The sequence below is a fragment of the Castor canadensis genome, chromosome 12 (assembly GCF_047511655.1).
Source record: "Castor canadensis chromosome 12, mCasCan1.hap1v2, whole genome shotgun sequence".
In the NCBI taxonomy this organism is placed as follows: domain Eukaryota; kingdom Metazoa; phylum Chordata; class Mammalia; order Rodentia; family Castoridae; genus Castor; species Castor canadensis.
This window is the reverse complement of record NC_133397.1, coordinates 18029363-18054820: the sequence shown is the minus strand read 5'-3', so window position 1 is coordinate 18054820 and position 25458 is coordinate 18029363. Positions and strand designations below refer to the sequence as shown.

At 38.7% G+C, this 25458-nt stretch overlaps 1 pseudogene; it reads left to right on the top strand.

Annotated features, from left to right (window-relative positions):
* Positions 1–22535: 22535 nt before the first annotated feature.
* On the top strand, positions 22536–23399 carry LOC109702111 (cyclin-L2 pseudogene; annotated as a pseudogene).
* The last annotated feature ends 2059 nt before the right edge of the window (positions 23400–25458 follow it).

The window sequence follows — 25458 nt, the reverse complement described above, 5'->3', positions numbered from 1 at the left end:
TACTGATTCCAAGGGCTAAAAACTACATCTGTCAGCCACCCAGCAGCATGTTGCAGGCAGGGTCCTGGGTGGAGCCCTGAACAATCCTTCTTTTAACATATGTGTTGGCATTGCATAACAGACTTGCAAGCCAAATGGACACAGGTTCAAGTTTCACCATGACACATCTAGATGACAGACTGCTAACTACTTCACCCCTCTGTATACACCTTTGCCTCATGGTGGACTCAACAGGAGTTAAATACTTGTGGATGCATTGACATGTTTACAGAATCTGCAACAATTTACTGGAGAGTTCATTAATTCATTGGACAAATTCCTTGTGCACATTCCAGTGTGAGTAAAGCCAAGGGACAGACTGATCTGACAAAGAGCCCCTGACCTTTCCCTGTTTCAGCCAGAATAACTCCTCCTTTATCAGTTTAAGTGGGAGAGTTAGCAGGTGTATTTTGTTTGAAAAAGAATGTTACCTTAATTTTCCTGGTTTATGATCTGGAAGAGAATGAGAGGGAGCACCTGATTTGCTTACATATTGCAACTATTTTATGTAGTTTGGGGTCTCGCCACAATCACACAAGACTGAGTTCACTTCCAGCTGTTGGAAGACCAACTGGAAATTCTCAACTGAACCCTGTGCTTAGTGGGTTGCTATGAAATCCCAAACACATTTTACACATCATATCCCGCCTGAGACAACTGCTTTCACACATACTGAATTCTCGCAGGCCTTACCTACCCCCTGCCATTCTCCCTGCATGAGAGGGAGTGCAGCCAGTGACTGAGGCAAGACTACTCAGAGGCCAGCACTCCCCACTCTGGGACCGTGGAGGATGAACTCAAGGAAGAGGGAAAAAGACAGGTGCACCTGGCACTTGCTGCTAGGGTTACTCCGTCAGAGACCTAGGTTTTACTGCTCATTCTCTAACAGCCAAGCCAAAATGAAATTGCCACCTGGCCTTCTTTGTGCAGAATGTCACTGCACTCTCATAAGGGTCATGTTGTTTGTATGTCTCTACTTCCTACACACCTCTCTTCAGTGCCTGCCACAAGAGCTGAGAGGAAGGACACTTTAGTACGTCTTTTTGTTTTAATTTCTCCATAGGAATCATGCAGGAGAAACTGGCATAGATGAGATTTGCTCCCAGAGCTACTATTGGTCAACTTATTTGAGCACAGAACGCAGGCATTATTAAAAGGGGTACATAAGAAATAATTGCATCCAAGGGGATTGTGTATGCTTTCAATTTAGCCATGACCTGATGCTGAAATTGGCCTGTTTTATCATTTTAATAACAAGCTTGACTTCTTACTAAAACTGGATTTCAAATGTGGACATATGCTTATACATTTTAAAAAGTTTTACTCTCAAAAGTTGAAAAAAATCTTGGAATAATCTTTTAAAAATTCTGTACTCTTAAAATTATTCATGGGAGCTACTCTTTGTAGCTGTGATGAGGCTGTGAAATAAAGGCAAGCTATTTTCTACAGAGCAAAACTCCATGATGGGTCCCCCTACTCTGCATCAGCATAATGTCCAAGCTTCGGCCTTAAAGCATTTTAAATCCCAGCTACAGTAGGAAAAGTGCTGGGTTTGCTTTTATATTCTTATTGTATAATTGCATTTGCTGATATCTGGACCACTGAAATCAGAGTGAGAACATTCTGTGATGGGGGCAGATTTTGACACAAAGAGTATATGCAAAAGCATTTGTAATACAATGAGCAGGTCATTTTCAAATGGTTATTTCTGGGAAAACTCACTGACCTAGAGGCAAAGAGACCAGTTTTAGTTCCAAACCTCACTTGTAACCCTGGGTAAGACTTTAATTCAGTAGAAAGAGATATATACTTCTTACAACCATGAATATATATCTAAAATTAAAAGCCAGAAATATGCTTAATGGAAACCCTAAAAGCCTTATCTGTAATGTCAGAAACAATAGAAAAGCATTCACTATTTCCAGACTTATCTTTAAACAAGTACAAGCCCATGCAATTAAGAGAAAAAGATAGCAATGGTAGCAAAAGATTAAAATCAAAAAATGTTTCCATTATTTTGTGAATGATAGATAGTTGTTATTTTATAAAACTCAAGATGGTCCAGATAAAACCTATTAAAAACCAAGACATTTTATCACATTTATAAAACTAATAGTAAAATTAAGTTTTCTTATTTATAAAATGTAACCATCAGAAGATATAATGGAAGAAAAGATCTGATATATAATGCTACTCCCCAAAAGGAAATAGCTTAAAACTAACTTGAATAATCTCTAGAATCCATAGGAAGCAAAACGTAAAACTACTTAGAAACATGAAATAGGATTTAATTTCATGCATGTCCTAACATGTTAAGTGAAGACTCAAATAGGGAATATATATATATATATATATATATATATATTTCCCCAAAATTAATATACAGCATTCACATGATTCAAATTAAACATCATTGGGATCTTTTAGCAACTTTAGATACATTAAACATTTCTGAAAGTATATATATATATATATATATATAGAGAGAGAGAGAGAGAGAGAGACAATATTATCCTAGAAAACTCTGAGAAAGTATAGTAATAAAGGAACTTGAGCCCTACAATATATTAAAACATAGTATGAAGTTATGAATAAAATGGTTTGGCATTATTTTACATTCAAGGCAATTTGTGAAAAATTAACTGTTTAATTCTTTGGGGGGAAATTCTTTATATAAATCAATCAATATAGTCCTAGAAGAAATCATTTATATGAATATAGAGATAAAAAATATTTCTAAGGCAGAATAAAAACACTTAGAAGCAAAGAGAGAAAATATTGATAAATACTAATAGTTAAAATCCTCCATGGCAAAAAAATAAAAAGATGAACTGAATAAATGTATGTACATCACAAAGCAGGGACTTTCTTAACATACAAGTTTAGAACAATTAATTAATAGATAAGATAACAGAGAAATGGACAAGTAATACAAATATTTATAGAAAAAGAAATATAAATGTTTAAGAAAGATATGAAATGAATGTATTCAAAGTGACTCAATTAAAACAATGCAAACCAAAAAGAGAAATCATTTATTAATGTGACACAAAGTGAATTATTTATTATCAGCAGTTTTGGCAAAGATGTACACAGTTAAATTTCCCAAGTGTGTACATTGTTGCAATTTTTGTAGAGCATTTTAATTATATATGCCAATTTTTAAAAACTAAAATTTTCTCATGCTAAGCATGGGCTAAGCTCAAAAGGTCATATATCACAGGCTCTTACCTCATTTGTGGAACATAACCTTAAAATGATGGCGATGATAACAGTACTGATGATGATAACGGAACATGAATGTCCACAGGGGCTCTGTCTGTGGGGCTCAGCAGGCAGACAGAGGGAGAAAGGAAAGCACACTGAGTGTTGAAGAGGTTGAAGTACGCTACATATATATACATGAAGACATCATAACAAAGCTTACCACATGCTGTTTGAAAAGCGGGGGAAGAGAGAGGAAAGGACATGGAAGGAGGGGTGAACACTGTACCCATAGAAGAGGGGGTGAACACTGTACCCATGGAAGGAGGGGTGAACACTGTACCCATGGAAGGAGGGGTGAACACTGTACCCATGGAAGGAGGGATGAACACTGTACCCATGGAAGGGGGAATGAACACTGTACCCATGGAAGGGGGGGTGAACACTGTACCCATGGAAGGAGTGGTGAACACTGTACCCATAGAAGGGGGGGTGAACACTACCCATTGTTGGAGTTATCACAGTGACAATCCCTTCATATCATTAGGGCATGCAAATTCAAAAGTAAAATAAAAATTTTAAAAACTTAATTTTTCTTTGTCATATATTTCACCTTTTAGAATTTATTATAAATATCTAAAAAGATATTAATTGCAGTAATGTAAGATAAAGATATCTCTAAGTAGCCTACTAAGGTCTGACTAAATTATGCACATGGATGTTAGACAGACAGGCCGTGGTAAAGACCGGGAAATAGTCCTGTGTGCCAAAATGGGAAGCCACTAACAAGATGTGTTAAGTAAAAAGATCAGAGTGAAGAAGAATGCTGACACACTATATCTGTGTGGGGGAAGTTTGTAAGGGAGTGAATATGTGTGTAGACGCACCTGTGAACATTTGAAAACTGTCCAAGAAGTTGTTATGGTGATCACATTTGGGTAAGGTAAGGAAGAGGGTCAGGCTCTTGCTTTCTATTATGAACCATTCTGTTTCTTTAATGCATTTTTCCTTTTGTGGGGGTGATATGAGGGCTTGGACTCAGGGCCTCACGCTTGCTAAGCTTGCAAGGCTACTTCACCAGCCCTCCTTACTTTCTTTTAAATAAAGTGCAAGAAGTGGTAATAGAATTAGGGTACATTTTGTTTTTTCTCCTCTATTTTTTCATAGAAGTAGCTTTTTATAATTATTATTACTCATTTATTCACATGTGCATACATTGGGTCATTTCTCCCCCCGTCCCCCTCCCCCACCCTCTTCTCCCCTCCTCCCCTAGCTTCCAAGCAGAACCTGTTCTGCCCTTATCTCCAATTTTATTGAAGAGAAGACATAGGCATAATAAGGAAGACAAAGCATTTTTGCTAGTTGAGTTAAGGAGAGCTATAGAGAGAGATTCTTAGCATTGCTTTCATAATTACTTTCTGATATTAAAAAGTAATAGTCAAATGTCAAAAAGAACTTAAAAAATAAGTACAAAGAAAAAAGTACAGAGAAGAAAGCTAACATTCATCATTCATCCTTTTGCCACTTTCAGAAAGTCACCTCTGAAGAGTGAAAGGGCATTTTTCCAGTTTTCTTTGGGTGTATCTGTCTATATGTCAATGGTATCCTATCAAGGTTGCTGTCAGGTGGGCTTTGTTACCTTTGATTGATCATAAGAATAGACATATTTCCAATATGGACTCATGTCAACATTTTCAGTGCCTACCTAGGTTTACATTGCAGTGGTTGCTCCATAATTTACATAATTAATGGACATTCCATTAGTGGACATTTCTAAATTTTTGCTAATTTTAATCCAAGTGTGATAATTATTCTGTGTTCACCTCTTTCTATCTTCTTTTCTTAGTATAGTACCAAAAGGTAGAACTACAGATCAAAGGTCAATTATATTTTAATCTGAATATAATATTTTAAAAAGTCAAGCCAGGCAAGAGTGTCTCATGTCTATAATCCTAGCTCCTTGGGACGCTGAGATTGGAAGGATCACAGTTCAATGCAAGTCTAGGTGAAAATTTCCCATCTCAACCAATAGCTGAGCACAATGGGACACTTCTGTCATCCCAAACTATGCAGGAAGCTGAGATCTGGAGGATCATGGTCACAAGCCAGCCCAGGCACAAAAAAAAAAAAAACAAAAAAAAAAAACAAGTTTCTAAGTCACCAAATCAATGGCAAAAAGCTGGATGTGGTGGTGCACATCTATTATCCAAAGACAGGTGGGAAGAGTAAAAATAGTCCAGAGACTTTCTCTCCAAAATAACCAGATTAAGAAGGGTTAGCGGCTTGGCTCAAATAGTACAGCACCTGCCTAGCAAGTATAAAGCCCTGAGTTCAAACCCCCATGCCATCAAAACAAAAATAAAATGTCAAAAGGGAAAAAAGAAGAAAACTCCTTCAGAATCTATGTTTCCATCACACCCTCACCATATCGCTCCAAGACTTCTGCTAGTTCCTTTTCTCTGATAGTTTCACATTTCCCTTATCATGTTGTAAGTTCAAAGCCTATACTTAAACATATTTTATGGCTGCCAATCCTTTTGTCTTTATCTGATTTCTCATTTTTATATTAGCATCATCTTAATTTGCCTATCATAGTTTGAATATAATTTAACTTTGGCAAGGCTAAATTCCCATCTTGCCTATTTTTTCTCCAGAAATTTCTGTGGCTATTTCTCACATCATTCTCTTTCATAGTGGACTTTAGAATCATTTTATAACATTTTAAATGGAATATTTGGCATTTTGATTGGGACTAACTTATGGCATCATGACATTGACTGTTGCTGTCCACCTTTTGAATCCATTTTGTTTCTTAGTGTGGTTTTGTAGGTGACCTCATTTGAGTCCCATATTCTAGGTAAAGCTTATTCTTATAATTCCCAAAGTCTACTATGGTTTATTTCTATTGCAGTATGTTGCTGGTTATTTGCTATATTAAAGAATAAATTAATTTTTCTATACATATTCCAAATAACTGTGAACTCTGATTGGTTCTAATAGGTCTACTTTTTGTCAGTTGATTACTATAGGTTTTTTGGGTAAACAATATCTTCTGCAAGTAATGTTGATTTTTTGTTTCCTCTCTTAGACAGTGCTTTCAAAGCACTCAGTGATTTTCTTTCAAACTATGTATACATGTATAGATAGATACCTATACATATATGTATATATATTTAGTTTATATGTACTCCTCTTGAGTAGGAAGGGATCATAGGTTCGGTCTTAGTATATATTCAAATATATATGGAGACAAGATGGATTGAGCTCCCAAGAAGCTCAAATTCTTGCTATCAGTGAACTTGACTGTACCCATTGTTAAGAAACATACACTGAGAACATCATGGTGTCTGCTATTTATATGTCTTACCCTGCAATGCACTGGGCTTGTGTTTGAGTTCTATGAAAAAACAGGTAAGCTTATTTGTTTTTAACCAAAACTATAAAAGCTTTGCTACACAACCAGTATTAACTCAGATCCCTCCAGCAAAGTGTGCAGGTGGAGAAAGGCTGCCTTGTCCATGTTACTGCCTCTTCCACTTTACCATAGCCCAGCGGACACAAAAGACGCCACCTTGTCTTTGATGTGTTACTGCATGGTTTGGAGAAGAAATATTCCAGCCAAATTGGAAGTAAATCATTCCCAATGACCCAAGAATAACTCCTTGGGATCAAATGCTCAGTGCAGTGCCTGGAAGAGGGTGGATCTCAGTGATGAGTGAATGAAAAAACTGATGTAGGTATGTCACAGAATGCCACTTATAGTTGGGATTTTATTCATTGATCTTTCACAATTTCAGCTCTTGTGTGTACTTTGATGATATATTATTTGTCAGATGAAACTTCACTACAAAGCCTTTTATTAATATAAGAAATTTCCTACTTGGTCCTACTTAATGTTGTGCTTTGTTGCTGAAATTTCTCATTGTCTAACCTCTCAGTTATTCTGGTTTTCTTTAGCCTAACACAACGTTGTCAATCCATGTGTCTTTTATTTTGGAGCTGTCACTTAATTCTTGCATGTTTGTTTTAAGCAGTATATTGTTACTTTTATGTGATTTAGCATAAGCTGAGAGTCCTTTCTTTTTAAGAGTGGTTTAATGTTCACATTGTTAACATTTCTGTTACCACCACTTTTCTCTTAGTTTTTATTATGTCCTCATTGTGGTTTCTTTTCTGCTGTATTTTATTCTATTGGGTACTTTGCTATATTCTTTAATTATGTAAAAGGTATTTATTTAATTCCTATAGTCTTATTTATAGTTAAAGAGCTATCAATAGTTATCTCAAAGTGTAAGCATTATATTTATACTGCTATTAAGATAACTAAGAAAGCAGAAAAGTGTACGAGTGAATATTGCAGAAATGGTTCTGATCATTTACCATATTTTTTTTAGTTCTTGTCACTTCAAACTGAATGTACACACTGTGCCATTTTATTTTTTTAATTTTATTTCACATTAGGGAGAATCTTTTCCAATGTCAAGAAACAAAAAAAATGTTAAATATAACAAATGCATTTTAAAACAATTACTCATGACTTAATTTTACTTTAGATTTACAACTTACTGTTGTGACTGTATTTGCTTCCTTTTTTGTGTTTTCATCTGTTAAGTAGGACTCATTTGTCAGGCATAAAGTAATATTTTTTTCATCATCACAAAAGCTCTTGTGAAGTAGTAATTGTTATCCTCATTTTGCTGTTGGGCAAACTGAGTCTTCCAGAGGCTAAATGAGAACCTGCACCCAAAAGTATTAGTTTGTGGAGGCAGAGTTGGAACACAAGCCTGTATCCCTCAAAGGTTCACATCTTTACACAGCATACTCAGTGGTTCCATTAACATTTCCTGAACATATGCAACATTCTCTCTGTATATGCTGCAGTTGGGGAATAATTCCTGTTGGGGTATGTCTATGTTAGCTATTATTTTCATGATGTTTACCTAAAACAACATTCTCTTACAATTTTAAATCCCAGTTCTTTTCTGTGTCATTGTCTTCAATCATGTTCCCCCTTATTTTTTATGAACTCCATGTTTATACCCTCCATGTCCTACAAAATATACATTTAGTCTCTTCACTACCCTCCGTTTCTCGTGATTGTTCTCATTTTTCTGTCTTTTTCTTTTGATTTCCTAGAGAGTTTAACACAGTCACTCTTCTTCTCATTCACCAATTTGATTTAATGAGTGTCCAATTTGTTGTTCGTTGGTCCCACTGAGTCTTTAATTTGCTAAGTCTGAGTGTCAGCTTCATGTAGTCTTCATAGTCCTCATGGGATTTTTCCCTCAATGCCATGCGGTTACAGCAGCATCTTTAATCTTGCTACAGACACACGTTTTCTATTTATTACAGTAAATTCATTTCTTTTGGAGGTCATTGTTCTTGCTTTCAAGGGTGGTTTGCATCTTCTTTCATTTTGTTTAATCTGTGGCATTTGTTTACAGGCTTTGCTTTTTTATTTTTCCTCTCCTGTTTTCCCTTGCTTAGAAAAAGAGGCTCATGCCTGTAATCCTAGATACTCAGGAGGAGATCAAGAGGATCACAGTTTGAGGCCATCTTGGGCAAAAAGCTTGTAAGACACTATCTCAGCCAGTGGCTAGGTGTGGCAGCTATTCAGGGAAGCACAAATAGGACAGGTCAGCTGGGGCATAAAGCAAGACCCTATCTCAAAAATAACCAACATAAAAAAGGCTGGCTAGCAAGCATGTGGCCCTGAGTTCAAACCCCAGTACCACCAGAAGTGTGTGTGTGTGTGTGTGTGTGTGAGAGAGAGAGAGAGGAAGAGCAAACAGAATACATTACAACTTGAGGAGTATCCCTTATTTAAAATGCTTGGGGCAGGAAGTGTTTTGAATTTAGGATTTCTTTTGGATTTTAGAATATATGCATATCCATAATGAGATATCTTGGGATGGGACTGAAGTATAAACCCAAAATTCATTTATCTTTCATGTACACTTTATACACCTAGCCTGAAGGTGATATTATGCAATATTTTTAGTGCATCTGCATATTTATTGCAAGCTGTCACATGAGGTCAAGTGTGGAATTTTGCACTTGTGTCATCATGTTAGTGCTAAAAAAGTTTCAGATTTTGGAGAATTTCAGATTTCAGTGTTTTGGAGGAAGGAATACTCAACCTGTATTATCACTTGTTAGGCAAGAAGGAGGTAGGCTGGCCTCTATCAAAGAGTGGTGTCACTGTCTAAATCCACAGGCTCTAAAACAAAGGACAAAAATCCTGCATAAAATAAATTATAATCTGTTGCAACCTAAGCAGTCTTAGCAGAGTGGGGGTGACAGAGAGTCCTGTGGAACTCTGATTCCCCAATAAGTGCTGCATCTCCATACTATATGAGGTGTTACCAGCCAGGCACAAACCCCAATATTTCTAATCCTCTGCAAAGCTTAGTTATCAATATCAGAGAGAAAACACAGAACCATTCCACTGACACTGGCATCTGTTGTCCTGGTGGGCAGCAGATGTGAGAGGTTGGCATTCTGTTCTGTCTTCTGCCTCTCCTCCATGTGAGATAAACCTTGAAGGGCCATTGCTGCCCTTTTGGTCCCAGAGAGAAGTCACAGGCTATTCTTCTATACATCTTCTAGCAACATCTGTATGTTAGTGAGCAGAAATTCCTTGTAATTCCTGTCATGTAATTGACATGGTCAAATATATTCCATAATTTGTATTTTCTATTTATTTCAATAGGGGAGTAAGGATAGATCATCATTTAATGTCTTTTCATTATTTTTCTCTTCTCTTCTATTTCATTGGAATCAGAAAAATAAATATTAATAGTTATCTCATCCCCTTCCTCTACCTTTCACTTATTGGCATACCTTGAAAAATCTGTACTCTTGGTAGAGATTAATGCTATTTTACCCATGCCTAAAGCACACTGGAAAACTTCCTAAAACAATATATTAAATTAATTTTAAATAAAATAAGTTACCATTTGATTTATTTCTCAATGTTTGACGCACCTAAATTTTCTCCAAGTTCAAATTTATATTTAGCATTTTAGCATCTTTTAGTAATTTCAACTACTTTTAGAGAAATGTGAAAGAAACATATTTATAAGTTTGCAAATTATCATGCAGTCTGCAAGTTTGATTAACAAACAGTGCCATCATGTTGTTATGGATTAACAAAGGGGAAAATACATGGTATTACCCAGGAGAAATAAGAGGAAAATTTAGCCCACAAAAATAATGGAAACAAATGTCTTCATTGTCCTATATGTTAAACTGCAAAAATCATTATTGCCAGCATCTCTCTACACCTGGCTTTTGGAAATTCTAGCATGGTACGTTAGTATTTTTTTTCTAGAAAATGTGATTTATAGCTGACTAAACCACTTGTACCATCTTCCCATTAGCTGCACAGAAAGCACATTTACTCAAAAAATATATATATATTCCTATATATGAATGCAAATATGTACATAAAAGGATATAAAAATGTTGCTGAGCATTTGTAGATATGATCTGGGCTTGGTGAGTTGAAAATGGGGTTAGGGATATTGCTATGAGTTCAGCAGGACAGTAACTGAGTTATAAGATAATTATTCCTCTTCAGTGGCTCTCACCATGACAACTCAGTTCTGAAATTCAACTATTATTCAGCTCAAATTATTGTCAAAGTTTAAAGCTTGAATTTTATTGACCTCCTTCTGATGCCTATGACATCTAATCATCTGGGTGTATGAAACTAGATTGTTAACAGCAAGAGCAGCTCAAAGAATTCTTGTTGTATACACCTGGACAGGTCTTTTGTTAAGCCCAAGTGATGATTCAGCCTCTGGGCTCTGTTATACTTCCACAACCTCTCTAGTGAAGAAGTTTTACATAATATTATTCCTATCTCCGTTACTATCAAGCTGAAAGTTTCTTATGGCCCCAGTATTCCACTTTTTTTCTTCTTTTGTGTGTGATAATGGGGATTGAACCCAGGGCCTCATGCTTATAGGCAAATACTCTACCACTTGAACTATGCCCCTCCAGCCCTTTAAGCCTTTATTTTGCTTTAGAGATAGTGTCTCACTACCTTTGCCCAGACTGGCCTGGAACTAGAGATCCTCTGGCCTCTGCCACCTGAGTAGCTGGCATAATAGACATGAACCCCCATGCCTGTCCTTTGAATTGTTTTATAGTCAATATAGGCTATCTTGTGACTTACTCAACTTTTGCAAAATGAAAAAGAGAAAGAAGAGGAGAAAGAGAGAAAAAGAGAATAATGATAGAGAAGAAAAAGGAGAAGGAAAAGAGAACTATATAGAATAATCATTAAATTTTAGTATTAGTATCCTCTTATAAATCCCCCTTGGTTTAAGATTAGGTGGGCAAGCATCCTATTTGATTAACCCATTGTCTACTTTGAGTAGCTCTTAGCCAGCATATTAGTTTATTAGTGTTGCCATAACAAATATTACTGACTGGGTGAATTTAAAAACAGATACTTATTTTCTCACAATTCTGAAGGCTAGAAGGACAAAATCAAGGTGTCCAAAGGCTAGTTTCTGCTGAGATTTTTCTCCTTACTTTGCAGTTGGCCACTGTATCACTGTGTCCTCATGTGTTTGCCCCTACTTTGTATTTTTTGAGTTCTTATTTCCTTACTAAAGTCACAAGCCATACTCTATTGAGGCCAACCCACAGACATCATTTTACCTTAATTACCTCCTTAAAGACCTCATTTCCAAATACAGTCATATTCTGATGTACTGGGATTGGGACTTCATCATATGAGTTTTGTGATGGGGACACATTTCAGCCTATAAAGATAGTAAAGGAACTACAAGTAACTACTTAAGAAGATTTTTTTTTTCATTTTACTATTGCAAGTACATACTATTAGGTATACAAAAATACATAGACTTCATCTTGTCTTTAATAAATTTGTGAACTGGTAACATCAGATCTACAAATGGGAAAGATTAAAAGTTAGCTGGGAATGGTGGTATACCCAATAATCTCAGCTATTCAGGTGGTAGAGGATCTTAGGTTCAAGATCAGCCAGGACAAACTAAGTGACACCCTCTCTGAAGAATAAAAATAGTGCTGGGTGCATAACTCAAGTGGTAAGCATTTGTCTGGGTTTAATCCCTAGTACCTCAAAAAAAAAAAAAATGAAGAGCAGCTAAATGAGTGACGAGAGCTATGGAACTACTAAGATTTATCCTGAAAAGATAAATTCCTTGTCTCTGTCCACAGAGAGCTTCCTATCCAGAAAGGTGGAGGGTGAGGGGAACAGACCTATAGATAACTAATCGGTGCTTAACTTTCCAGTTACTCTAGATTTCTGAGCAAAACACTGGAAACTCAGAGGGGAGAGTTATTTCTTCTGAAGTGTTGAGGGTGTCAGGAAAGCTTTGGTTAATGAAAGCCATTAACCAAGAAGAGATCCCGTAGCCTATCTGAGGAGTCACGTGGGAATAAGGAGCAGGTTGTGGGGCATCTACAATATATAGTATTGTCGTGAGTGGAGCTGTCAGTGTTTAGGAATACAGGTGGAGAGATCAGAGGAGAATTACCTGGTACCATAAAAAATAAGTTGATTATGGAATGACAAGCATGCAATAGGATATAGGTGAACTGGAGGCTATGGGCAAGAATGAAGAGTGGAAAAAGAATATTGCTGAGAAAAGAACTTAGAGGAATACCCATATTTAGGGGCCAAGAAGAGGAAGAGAAATCACTGAAATGGGAGTGGAGGTACAGAAAGAGAAACAGGAGTACAGAACACAGCAAACACAAGGGGATGTTATTGAAAGGCTAGAAGAGTGATTCCCAAGAAGCAGGTAGATGATGGGTTCTAGATAACTAGACTTGAGTTTGTACGGTGTGCGATGCTTGAGAAAAGTCAACAGGCTCCAGACTAAAAAGCGATATCAGCTTTGATAAGTAAGAGCTATTGATGGCCATCCAGGCTCAGTTTCAGAGAAATAACTTAGCAAGAAGCGAGTCTGGAGAGAAGTAAGGAATAAATACCCCTAGTGACATGGAGGTAGCGGGACCAGGCCTTGTATAAGAGCAACCTTGACAAGAGAAGAGTGAGTCCCCAGCTGCAGGTGGGGTCAGCAAAATAAGAGAAAAAAAAAATAAGTAGCAGGGGTTGGTGATCTATAAAGCTGAGTTCTGTGCAAGAAATATAAAATACGTGACCTCATTCGATCTATGACCCAACTTGCGCATGATGAAACTGAAGCTCAGAGTGTGTTTAAGTTTGAATGATTAATAAATATATGCAAAATGAGACCAAATTCTAAGCAATAGCTGTCAATATTAGGGCTCAAAATTCTCTCTATCAGTAGACTTTCAAGTACCAGGCAGAAAAGGATAATTAAAATACTAAGAATCAGAACCTTCCGAGAGTTGTAAAATACCACTTCACAGAACAACTATAAAAGGACTTTAGAAAGAAATTCTCCAATGTGTGGGGAAAAGTACTCAAACAACTTCAGTAAGTGCTAGCTTTGAATGTGAAGGTGTCCAGGAATGTGAAGTTGTTAAGACATGATGTGCAGTGGTTGGAGAGGACCAGGATCCCAGTTACAGTTGCAGGGGCCCCTAGGACTCCTACTTTCTCTTGCTAGGTGCCCTGATGCTACTGATCTTTCCAAGTGATCCTCTGGTGTTGGCTTAAGGGTTGGTGAAATAAGCCTTCATTTTCTTTGTACACAACTCCTCTCTGCTTCTTGGAGAGCTGCATGAGGTAGTTAAAAGAGGAGAGAGACTTTGAGCCAGAATGCCTGCACTTGAGTCTTGCTTCTAACACTTTCCGACTCTGAGATGTGTGTCATTATGACAGCCGATTAACCACTGTGTACCTCTATTTCCCTATCTAGTGGGAATTGTTCTATTGGTCTATTTAATAAGGTTGTCATAATAATTAAATCTCTGGATACTGGTACAAGGCTAGTGCATGTATTAAGTAAATTAATCTGGGACTAGTAATGGTCCAACCAACTTTTGTACTTGTTACTTGGCAGAATATAAAAAATAAGATTATGCTTTTAAACTATTTGTGAATATTTTTATACATACATACTCTATTAAATTCTTATAGCAGTTTATTCAGTGGCAAGCAAGGGATGGAACTAAGGCCATAGAAGTCAATTGAGAAGCCCTTACAAAGCCAAGCAAGAGTTTGGAGGAGCTGGGCTGAGAGTCCTCCTGGCTGCACCCCTAGAGTATGTCAGCCTAGATGGATTGCTCCAAAACAAATCTGCTGCTTCCTGATGATTGGTGGTGTCAGACTCATCTATCTACCCTACCAGATGTTAGGCCCTCCAGTAAGGTGTAAATGCTTTGAAGCAGGATGGAAGGCAGAACAACAGCTGTCCCCAAAGATGCCCATCTCCTATTCCCCAAAACCTGTGACCACATTACCACACATGGCAAAAGGGATTTTGCAGATTTGAATAAGGTAAGAATACTGAGATGGGGAATATTCAATACTGGTATAGTATAGCATAATTCATTATGGCACTAACCAGGGTTATAAAGACCCCGCAAGTTAAAGGGCTCAGTCCACCACAAACAGCTTTTCCTTCACACCAACTGGTTACAAATATAGGAGCTCCCATGACCTCTTCAGCTGTCATAATTTGCTAAAATGACTCACAGAATTCAGAAAAGCCCTTTGCTTACCATCACAGTTTTATTATTAAAGCCATTTTAGATTTCTGTAAGAATAAATTTGTGTACTTTTAAGCCATTATGTTTGTAGTAACTTGTTACAGCAACAACAGGAAACTAATATAGGCAGCATCATACAGCGATTAGGAGCACGGACATTTCCAGAGCCAGACTGACTTGGTTTGAGTTCTGATTTCCCCATTCAACAAGTGTATGTCCATGGCCAAATTATTTGTTCTTTCTCTTGTTCAGTGTCCCCATCATTTTACATAGGTTTGATTTAAGGACTGAATTTTTACACATAAAATGCTTGGAACAGTAACTAAAACAGCTCATCTATATTACGATCTATACAATGTTTAAACTATATGAAACTACTCAAGCAAAACATTAATGCAGTTAGATCAACTCTCCTTGGGAATTCTTGACTAATATCTTCCCCTGCCCCTTGGCAGCCCAAATATCCATTATGGTACCTATTAGTTAAAGTCTCTCTCTCTCTCTCTCTCTGTCTTTCTTATCTGAAGAAAATTATTGAATGAACCAAATCTCTCTTTTGTTATTGGTACCCACCCTAACTTCTTTCCTCTGTTCTGCATTAACCCAAGCTAAGCAGTGTCAGAAGTTTCAGCAGTCATTGCTCTGTTGGTCTTGGTCACTTCTCAGTGTTGCACAGCGGGTAGGTTAGAGATAGTCTCTTCTGGTGTCCTTCAGATGAAACTGAGCTTCAGGATATTCTAACACTCTGGAAAGGAAGATGCCTTACTGGTTTCCTTATTCAGCCATCTCATTGTCCAAGTAGAGCGTGTGAAAAATCTAGAACACAATGAACTTAAATCATCAGAAAAAAAAATACTTTTGACCTAATTCAAACCTGGGCATTGGCTTAATCCTCAATTGATCATTTGCTTCTGATTAGATCTTGGCAAGAAAGCATCACTAAATCTCCTGAAGGGTTGTTCTAATGAAGAATCTTTAGACTCTTGCTCTCAGGCTGTGTGGCCTGTGGAGAGAACAGGGCAGGGACTGTTCTTGACAGCCAAGCCTAATGTGTCATTCTGGTCCTCAGGCCATGAATGATGCAGAGTGACAGGCAGCAGCCTGGTAGGGGGCAAGGAGCATGGTAAAGTAAGGATCATAATATTTTGCAGTAGAAATTTAACCAGGGAAGAGTAAATTCTTACTGAAAAAAAATGGTTCTTAAATTTGATTTGGTTGTGAGACTCATTTCAGAGCCAGCAGCTGCATCAGTTGTTAGGTAAGGCTTAGTGATATGAAATGGTAAGGCCACACACTGCTGTCTGCCTGGAGCCTGGGAAGAGGCAAGCCTGTCATTCTTCAGATCCCTTGGGGAGAGGTTAGTACATGTTCAACCAGATCCATCTACTGAGACTACAGAGAGACGACCAAGCAACCAAGCAACTCCCAGAGTGTCTCAGCCAGTCAAACTAGAGAAATAACTGTGGTACATGGAGATCAACTCTGTCACACTTGCCTTAAAAACTCCATTGGCTACCTATTGTCTGATGGATAAAGTCAAAACAGCTTGTTATGAATACAAGGTCCTTCTTGATTGGTTTTCAACTTTAACACCCATCATTACTTCTGTGTAACTTCCCTTCAACCATCCCAAATGTCTGACTATTCTAGAAGTTTACCAGAACTTTCATCTTTCCCTGGCATTTGTCTATGTTAGCACCCTATTCTAAAATGTCCTCCAAAGACCAAATTTCCCTTTTCTTCATCAGCCTTATACAGACTTACTTATCCTTCATGAAGCAGCCAAAATGTCACTTCCTCTGAGAAGTCTCTCCTGACTCCTTCAGGCAGCCAGTATCCCCCTCTGCTATGTTTCCACAACTCTCTGTTCATCATTGTTTGCTCACTTACCTCATTACACTAGGATAACTTAACACGGTATTTTGAGCTTCCAAGGAATGGTGAATGCACTTGATTTATTCCTTTGCATTTCTAGTTGTAGTTACAAGCACAGGGGAGTCTCTAGGTCCACGTTTACAAAATGAGCAATGAAAGCAAGTGCTCATTGACTGTCTATCACGGGTCACATATAGTGCTAAGTGCTGCACAGACACTATCTCCATTGCTGTGTGGACACTACATCTTGGACATTTTGTGTGCATGAAGGTGTCTGGCAGCAAAGTTTCACTGAATTTCTCCCATAACTTTCCCAGGAACTCTGTGAGTGAGGAACATCATTTCCTAACGGTGAAAATCTTCTTGTGGATATAAGCATGCCTTTATCCACTTGAGCTGCTGGTGAGAAATACCACTTGTAAATTAAGTAATTGTTTTTTCTTTGGCAGGACTAGGGTTTGAAACCATGTCTGCAAAGCAGATGCTTTACTGCTTGAGCCACACCTTTACTCCACTCTTTGCTTTGGTTATTTTGGAGATGGGGTTTCCCAAACTTTTTGCCTGGGCTGGTCTTGAACTGCTATCCACCAGATCTCAACCTCCCCAGTATCTAGGATTACAGGCATGAGTCACCAACTCTTGGCTTAAATTAGGTAACTTAAAAAGCAAAGAAATTTATCACAGTTCTGGAACCTGAGAATTTTAAGACTTAGACATTAGTAGACTCAATGCCTAGTGAGGTCCAATTTTGGCTTCATAGATGGCACCTTCTCACTGTCCTCACATGGTGGAAGTGGCAAATGCACCTCTCTGAAGATTCTTATAAGGGCACTAATTCCATTCATGAAGATTTCACCCTCATGGTCTGATCACCTTCCAAAGGCCTCAATACCTAACATATAGGTGATTAGGAGTAGTGTTAGCTTGCTTTTCACCACTATAACAAATACCTGAGATATTTATTGTAGTAAATAAATAGGTTTATTTTGGTTCACAGTTTTAGAGTCTCAGTCCATGATCATTGGTCCAATTGTTTTGGACCAATGGAGACTCATAGCTAGCAACGCACAGCATAGCAAACTGTTTATTTCATGACCAGGAAGCAAAAGAGAGGAAGGGAAAGAAAAAAAGAATCTCACAATCCCATTTGAAATTGCACCCCATTGATACAAAACCTCCCAGTAGGTCCTACCTTTTAAAGCTTCCATCACCTCCAAATAGCACCCTGCTGAGGATCAAGCCTCTAATCCAAGGGCCTTTGGTTGAACACACAAGATCTAAAACATAGCAGGATTCAGCATATTCATTGGAGGTGGGGCGCCAACATTCAGACCACAATAAAGCACATGAACTAGATGGCTATGACTTCCTCCAGACCCCTTATTTCCCCATGGCAAAACCATCTTTAAATCATCAGACAAGGCTAATGGCAATTCTCTTTTCTCTGTCTCCGCCATCAGACACAATTTTTCCCAGGTCTGAAGCCCCCTCCTGGCTGCAGCCTGACTCCTAGCTTGAGAAGTACTTGGATCATTTCTCTTCCCTCAGTTTCTCCAAGCTTCATCCATTTTTCACTTTCAGCTGCCTGGGGCTCCTTTCCTCTTATAAGCTCTGCATTTGTTCTTTTTCAGATTTGTCTCTAGTTTCACAGTCCCACCAAGAAGTCTAAAGTTCCTAATTTTATTTATCATTAAATTAAATAGCCTAAACTGAAGCACACATAAACATAAATTTTTATGTATAAAGATGCCCAGAAAACACATCATATGAAAGATTTCTGGACATTTCCATTCTTCTAAAGGCTGAGGTAAAAGCAGAGTTTATCTCAGGGCTGGACTGAGACTCAAAAGTTCTCATCTTACTCAACTAACATCTCCAGGTCTCCAAGAGCTCACCAGAAACACTGCACTCCTATGCACATTCAGGCAATCTAATGGGTCTCAAAACTCCTGCTCTGAAATTTCCATCATCATTTTAAGTAGAAGATTAAGAGATTTCATGTTGTTAAAACACTTTTATGGACAGGATCTTGAATGACACAATTTAAATCAGCAGAAAACTGCTTTGATTTCCATTCCCGCAGGCATGGGCTGGGAAAATGATGAAGAGGCAGCCAGCCAAGGTCCTCTCAGAGCTGATTGACAACTCTGGCTGTATCTAAGGACAGCCAGGCTCTGCAGGCAGACAGCAGGAGTGTCCGACCTCATTGATTTTCCTAATAGGTCACTCCCACCTGAGTTCATTGTTCTTCCTCCTATGAACATATAGGCCCAGGGCAAAAGGGAAGCCAGCATCATATTTCAGTAAGCGCTACCTGAATCCATATAAGCATATGATTCTGTCTAAAACTCAATAATTCACTGAACTGACATCCTTTTAGCATCTCTGCAGTCAATGCCTCTCAAAGAACAGTGCTGCAATTGAACAAGAAAATTAGAGCTTTTAGCTGGACTCCCTGGAGGTGCATATGTAAAACAGAATAATAAATGATTGTCATTTCAGTTCAGAACATAGAATTAATCATGGCCAAAGAGGGAGTCCTGAGTCCTGCAGAAAGGGTTGTCAAAGGTCACTGGTCACCACGGCTTGCTGGCAATGAGGTCAGCATTGGAAAACAGCTCTCCTTTGTTACCTGGAGTATCTGTGTGGCATATCAGTTGTTGCATAGAACATATATAGAACCCACCGACAGGAAAATTATTTCCTAGTGCAGGACTTTTTTTTCTGTTGAAAAATTCAAAAGCCCAGCCTCAGGCAGTGGAAACACAATCAGTCCAGAAGCATGGTGAACATACTTGTCACTCTTTCCAAGCGGTAGGAGGGCAAGAGAGGAGCCCCAGAGCCCCTGGGGAGGCACAGTGGGAAAAGCAGAGGCTGTAACAATTTCCAAGAGATTCTTTTTTCACGAGAACAATGAGGTCACTAAAAGACCATCTGCCTGGATTCTTCAAGCAGAGAAAACCTAATGGTCACTTGCAACAGGAATGGGGGGACATTTTGACTGCTAGTTTGAGTGTGAGGCTATGGGTAGGTCAGCTGACGGGCTGGGAGCCCACAGTGCAAAAGCAACTAGAGCCTCGCCTTGATAGTCAAAATGTGATCCTCAACATCAGTGCTGGCTGGAGAAAGTGCAGGATTCTGGGCTTCAGTTGAATCAGACTTTCTGAATCAGAATTCCATAAGACCCCATAGTGACAGGTTACAGTGATTGTGGTTTAGCAGTGGCTTAGGGCACCATGTCCTGATCTGTAAGAGACATTTTACAGCTCTCTAGTATTTACCTGATGATTCCTTATCAAGGTAATAGACAGATTTTGTTATTTTTTCCTCCAATTAATGTGTATGCAGTGCAAAGATAGGCCTCTGATTTCCCATGTTTTTTGTTGTTGTTTTGTTGTCGTTGTTCAGCACAAGTGATCTGAATGCAGAATGTACATAAATACAAGATTGTGGTCTATAAGTCAGTATCATAAGATGAGGTGACTGCTACTGCCCTGTCCATTAAGAATGGCTTCTAAAAAGATGGACTTATGTGCCACTGAGTATGAGAGAAGAAACTAGGTAAGAAGCAGTCTATAGAAGGAGGCTCCCCCATGGGAGGTGCACACCTGTAATCCCAGCTATGTGGAGGCATAGGTAGGAGGATCATGGCCCAAGGCTAGTGCAAGGAAAAGTGTGAGACCTTATCCAAAACAACAAATTAAAGCCAAAAGGGCAGGGTATGTGGTTCAAGTCATACTGAGTTCAAAACCCAGCACTGACAAAGACAAAAGAAAGAAAGAGAAAGAAAGAAAGAAAGAAAGGAGGGAGGGAGGGAGGGAGGGAGGGAAGGAGGAAAGAAGGAAGGAAGGAGGCTCTTAAATGGGAACACTTGGAGTGCCCTTAGATGAGGGACTGTGTCTTCATCCACGTGAGGATGGTAGGTGAGATTTCTCCAGGGGAGCTTTGGAAAGGAAAGAAGATGCAAAGCTATGTCCTCTGGATTTTCTGTGCTTTCAGACTCTTGTTCTACACCAACCCCTTCCTGCCCTCATTTCAGGATCCAACCTGCCCTAGGCTATACCCCAATCTCTATGCTCTGCCCCAATCAAAGATCCATTCCAACCACTACAGACCCCATGACCTCTTGCAAACCAAAGCTCCCACCACCATGGCCCAACCTTGTCCTCCATCTACTGATCTACTTCTCCTTCATGACTCTAAAATTTCCTGCACCTCTCAAATCCCATCACGTTCCCACTCTGTCTCCTGGGGGTCTGAATCCTGGTGTAGGGCAAAGTGATGAGTATACCTTTAAACAAAAAGAGTGTCTCTGAAGGAATTTCTACATCTCCTCTCTCTTCCCCACCTCACTGCCTCCCCACTCCTTACACTTATAAGTACTACTGAAGTTGAAGTGAATGAAATCACAGGCAGGGCAAAGAAGACAGAAGAACCAGATTTGACTCTGCCTGTTTGTACTTTAGGAAAGAAGGTCCCTGAAAAGAGTGCATCCCTGACCAGGAGAGGACTTTGTCCTGGATCTACACACAAAGAAAAGTGGCCTCTTGATTCATCAACTGTTTGTAATATTACATTCTCAGGACTTACAGGTAAGAGGGCTAGAAGGTTATCATTATAGATTCATGTGTAACTAATTGAAAGTAGTGTGCTCAGACTCTTCTACAGCCCTGATGTTTTGGACAGCCCAGGACTGCCAAAAACCAGCAGTACTGGGGTTAGATAGACCTGAGATCAGATCCAAGCCTACCCTCTGAAAGCTTTATGACTTCTGGCAAATTACTGAAGCTCTCCTTGTCCCTAACTTATCTTCTATAAAGTAAATAGTATTAATTGTCATCTTATAAGACACTTTTATGAACACAATAACAACATAAATTCTCTGGCATGTCAGAAAGTCTGGAAGATTATTCAATTTATTATATGGAAAAGATAATGTATCCAATGATATTTTCTATGCACCAGAAGCAGTTTCCTAATCTGAAATGGTTTTAAAATATCTAAATGTTAAATTTTGAACTTGAAGCTTTATTGGTTTCACAGTCAGAATAAAGGGTGACAATGACTTCAAATTGTGAGGCAGATTAAGTAATATAATACTCTATCAATATAAAATTGATTAAAAAAAGAAAAGAAGTCAGAAGAATAAGCCAGTCAGGCGTGGAAAGGAGATAGGAGCAGAAACTTTTGCGACATTGTGTTTTTCAAATGCTTCTGGCATAATAAATGCCAAAGGAACTCCAACATTAACATCAGGAAACAATATCACTAATGTCCCCCTTTTTGTTTGTTAATTATCAAAGCTAGTCGCTTGGGCTATAGACAATACACATTAAGATATTTGTTTATTCCAACTCTGTGGTATTAAATACAGTTCTTGTATAACACAAATATAACTTAAAATTCACACATAAGTTCAATTATCAGCTACTCACTAAAATAGAATCTACCTGCTTGTATCTCCATCTTTGAGAATCAAGTCTTATTCTTAAAACTTAATCTTACACATATAGTATTTAACAGTATTTAGACTTGAGCCTTGATCATTTCATAGGCTAAATAGTTATAACTGAATGCATATTTAACAGTGAATTAAGAATCTGATACAAAAAGTCAATTCTGTATTTGTGAATTCACAAAATAGGTAAAATATAACAGCTGAAAAGTGTTTTTATTTTTTATCATTATAACTCAAAAGCAATCCAAAGTTCAACCTCTTTCTTCACTGAATTCAGTTCAATATCAAGAAATGTCATTCCAAGGCTTTGTGATCCATGGTCCTGAAGAGGCACAAGCTGGGGGTGCTGATCTCAGACAGGTTGTATTCAGGGGTGCCTATGACATTGGAGAACCACTGGCTAATGGACAACAAGCATTGCTGCAAAGCTCTCCATGTGGAGAGGTCTTGATGTCAATACAGATACCACCCTCCACAAGGTAGGCTGTGGGCTCATCCCAAGTGACAATGACTGAGAGGCAGCGGTTGTTCCAGTGGTCCTTTTACACTGAACAAAGAAACATTTGGGAATCATTCTATGGAGTATGTGCCTATGGTCTGTATACAACTGGCCTCCAAAATAGAAGAGGCTACAAGACAAATCTGGGACATCATCAATGTATTCCATCACCATCAACACCTGAGAGAGTAAAAGAAACCTATATCTCTACTAGTATATCAAGGGTGTTTTAACTTAAAGAACCAGATAATAAAGGCAAAAAAATAGATCCTCATGGAGCTGGGCTTCCACGTCCATATGAGGCACTTTCCAGAAAAAATCATTTCATACCTTCAGGTATTAGAATGTGAGTACAGTCCACACCTGGTCCAGACTGCACAGAACTATGTGAATCATAACCCTCACACAGATATCCTCATGAGGTTCAGCCTGAGAACATTGCACCTGCATCTACCTCACTGCTGGATGCTGGAGTCCCCTTTACCCAATTATCCACACTGGTTTCTTTTGTTTAGAGCAACTGAAGACAAAATTCAAGAAATCTTCTTTAAAATCTTGCAGCTTTATACATGGAAATAAGTCAATCTGACACACCTGGAAAATGAGGTAGGAAGAGAAAGTATGGCACCGAAGGGACACAGAACACAAGCCAGCTGCCTGGGGCACCACATTTCTGGGTAGCATTGCAGGGTTCTTTCCTGTCCTAAGGTGGCAGAATCCCCCAAAGAAGGTAAAGGAAGTAAGCCTTCTTCACTTTGTGAAGAACACTGAGAGAAAGTGAAGGATGAAGAAAGCCACGGCTGATAGCCCTGTGAATAGCTTGCCCCAAGTAAGGAGCAAGCTAAAGCTGGAGCAGAACTAATCCAGGTCCCTGTCATGTTCTGTCTCTCCTAAAAAGAGAAAAAATGACAGAGTCTCTACCTCTGGTGGGTCTAAGTCACAGATCAGCTCTAGCACCTCAGTGACATCCTGCCAAGGAAAGTGTACCAATGGGCTCCTTACAAAGGCTTGGAGACAAGTGACTTCCAGAAATCCAAGGACTACAAACACCCCATTCAGAAGCCACACAAATCTTAGAGTTGGAGCTTGTCCCATTCTGGAAGCTGGTCACTCAAGAAAATGGATTATTCTGAAAAATACAAAAAGTCATTGAGAGCAGTGGCAGGGACACTCGAGGTTATATGCAGGCACAGGCCATTGTTACTATCAGCAGGAGCACCCTGGGCACAACAGGCATGAGGTGAATCCCTGGGAAATGCCCAATGTCTCCCATGTTGGGCACAGCTTATCTTGACAGGCCCTGAACCATGAGTCTTTCGAAGTGTTTTGTACTCTGGACCTTGAGATGAATTTGGAAATGGAATTGATGAAACTGCTAGGTACCCTTCAGGCCAGCTTGTGTCATGACACACACCTATCCCAATTGAAGCTCCACCTCAACTTCAGCCCCTCCAGTGACTTGATGGAAAAGCAAAGGTACGTGTTCCTGTTGCAGAGGCTTGGTGCTATCAACAAGCTGTGTGTTCTGCCATAAGGATACTCAGTGACATATAACCAAGAAAGATGAATTTTAGAATCCTTGCCTGTATTAGTTTGTACTTATGTATGTATTTCGCAGTGTTTCATTACATGAAAATGGCTTTAATAGGTCTTTATTCTCTATCCATGTTGTAAGTAAACATGTGTTTAATACAAGTGAAAGCCATATATGAAAAACTCAGAATTTGAATTCCATCAGCTCAATACTTGTATAGAAAATGTTGATTTTAACAATGTGAACGTATTTTTGTCTGTGTTGAAAGTTGTATATTTTTATCTCTGTAATGCTTGAGTGCAGGACACCAGTTCCTATGCATGCATTTCACATGGTTGAACAAACACAATTAACTCTTTTAAAGAAAATAAAAAAAGAGAGGAGAGAAGAGGATATGAGAGCAGAGGAGAGGAGAAAGAAGAGAGGAGAGGAAAAAGAAATGTCATGCTAAGAGAGTCTAATTTGGGGAAGTTTTCACCTGAAAGGGAAGGGTCAATTTGAAAAGAAGCATAGATATGTTGTCAACTCTAATGTTTATTGCTGCTGACATGATAGCAAAGTGTTGGGATTTAAGGAGAGGAACATAGAAAGGGAACATGTGAACAATTGTATCTAAGAGTTTCTTCAAACCAACACTATCTCCAGCAGCCCTTCTCCCCAGGGATGCAAGGAGGCAGACAGGTGTTCTCAATCTGGGTTATGAAAAAAGCACTAATGATGGAGCTGGCTGCTTTAAACCTCTGTGTTCACACCTACCTATCTCTAGGGACAAGTATCTCCTAAGGGGGAACCCCTTCTCTTCTTCAAAAACACTGCTCTATGCATGAAAATCAACTCTTTCCAAAGGGGCTCGGTTCTCCAATGTCTGATGCCTTGGGTGGAATAACTAACTAGTGGGTGGAAGAAAAGATATTGAGTAGTACCTTTGGTAAAATTTTCAGCAATCCATTTAGAATATGCCATCCACAAATATTCATTGAAAACCAAATGTCTACATGGAATTTTGAACTATGGGGAGTCAAAGAACAGAGTACTCACTACCCACAGAAAACTCACAAAGTAGTAACTGATGGATCCATTCTCTTTGAAATTGTATGATCAAAGAGAATTTATAGGTATTTCCTCAAATGTGCTGAGCAATCACATCTGTCCGAATACAATAGACCATTCAATTAGCCACCTCTGCAAGGAAGAAAACAGTGCTAA